Source organism: Suricata suricatta, chromosome 10 (genome assembly GCF_006229205.1).
Source record: "Suricata suricatta isolate VVHF042 chromosome 10, meerkat_22Aug2017_6uvM2_HiC, whole genome shotgun sequence".
In the NCBI taxonomy this organism is placed as follows: Eukaryota; Metazoa; Chordata; class Mammalia; order Carnivora; family Herpestidae; genus Suricata; species Suricata suricatta.
The window spans coordinates 47,637,630-47,639,331 of NC_043709.1; the positions used below are offsets into that span (position 1 = coordinate 47,637,630).

A 1,702-nucleotide genomic window follows, 5' to 3' on the forward strand; every position below is an offset into this window, starting at 1 on the left:
AGATTCCTTCATTTCTCTTTCTGATGCTTCATTATTGGTGTATAGAAATACAACCAATTTCTGGACATTGATTTTTATATTCTGCAACTTTGCTAAATCTATGTATCAGTTCTAGCAGTTTTTGATGGATTTTGTTGGAGCAGTTTGGGTTTTCCTTGTGCATTCAACTATACATTATTAAGAAAGATTAATACTTCCTTTTTATCATTATACTTAGCTAAAAAATTGACAGGCAGACCATAAGGCAGGATTTGCTTTAAGACCAACTCATAGAGTTAGTTGGTGAATAATGGTGCTGGGACTTGCTGGTCCAGGCCATAGTAGTGCTGAGCTAAAATGTCAAAACCATTAAGAAAGTCCAGGTTTGAGCATTAGGTCTGCAGCACCAGCTGTGAACCTCCTTGATGTGACTGCATAGCTCCATCCTCAAACATGTGCAGGGTGATCACCACAACCAAGGGAGCACTTAGCTGGAGCCCAAGATGTAGGCACAGTTACTGGGTGGGGGCAGTAGGAGTTTGGGAATGGGCAATGAGCAGGGTACTTGGTGACATGGCCATGGTGGTCCCAGCCACCATGCCATGGTCATGCTGCTGCCTCTAAGTGGAAAGATGGGAACAAAGTACACTGTCACTAACATGTCATTGGGCTTTACTGCTATGGTGTGGTAGATAATGTGAAGGGGTTCTTCATACAGTGGCTGTGTGTGGTACATGGAATTGCTGTACATAGGGACTCTGCTGGGGATAGGCACTTCCACATGGGGTACACAGTGGTCTGGTAGGTGCTGGGGGAGCAAGAGTATGGTGGCACTGCCATGCTGGTAAGGGAACAGGATGCTTTGTAAGGAGTGCTAGGAATGTAACCCATTTGGAATGTAGAATTCACTCTAGGATATGTGTTGGGGGGTAGGCAAGAGCTGTGGCTACATAGCCCATGGGGAAATCAGCTGGATAATAATTGCTTTGGCATTTGCTTAGGGAACCCCAGAAGAACCAGGGTTATAAACAGGATCCATGATTTCAAGAACAGACCATATTAGAAGTCAGTATCCCAGCCCAGGGCAGACTCAATGAGGACTAAGCATACTGGAGGCCCTCTCCAATGGGGGGCTGAGCCAGGAAGCCCCCATCTGCCACAGGCTCTCCAACTAGTGTGTGCAGTCACTCTAGTCTGCCAGTATGCCTCTCCTCCTTGTCTGCAAAATTTCTGCTGAAAAATTATCCAATGACCTTACAGTGTTACACTTGTATGTAATGGTTTGCTTTTCTCTTGCAGCTTTTAAGTTTCTCTTTAATTTTTGCCATTTTAATTATTAGGAGTATTGGCGTGGACATCCATAAGTTAATCTTATTTGGGGCTCTCTGTATATGCTGAAACTGGATGTTTATTTCCTTCTCAAGTTAAGGAAATTGTCAGAATGTATTGTTTCAGATAAGTTTTTTGCCCTTTTACCTCTCTCCTTTTGGAATCCTTATAATGTGGGTGCTTCTTGTTGCCACAGAGATACCTTAACCTATCCTAATCTTGTTTTTATATTCTTTTTCTTTTTGCTGTCCAGGTTGGTTTTCTTTCCACTACTTTTTTTTTGGTTTTTTTTTTAAGTAGTTTATTGTCAAATTCGTTTCCATATAACATCCAGTGTTCTTCCCCACAAGTGCCCTCCTCCATCACCACCACCTCTTTTCCCCCCTCCCCCTTC

The 1,702-nt window shown here is 43.1% G+C and overlaps 1 pseudogene; it reads right to left on the minus strand.

Moving 5' to 3' along the window:
* Positions 1-426: 426 nt before the first annotated feature.
* LOC115305132 lies at positions 427-1,018 on the minus strand (annotated as a pseudogene).
* Positions 1,019-1,702: the final 684 nt, after the last annotated feature.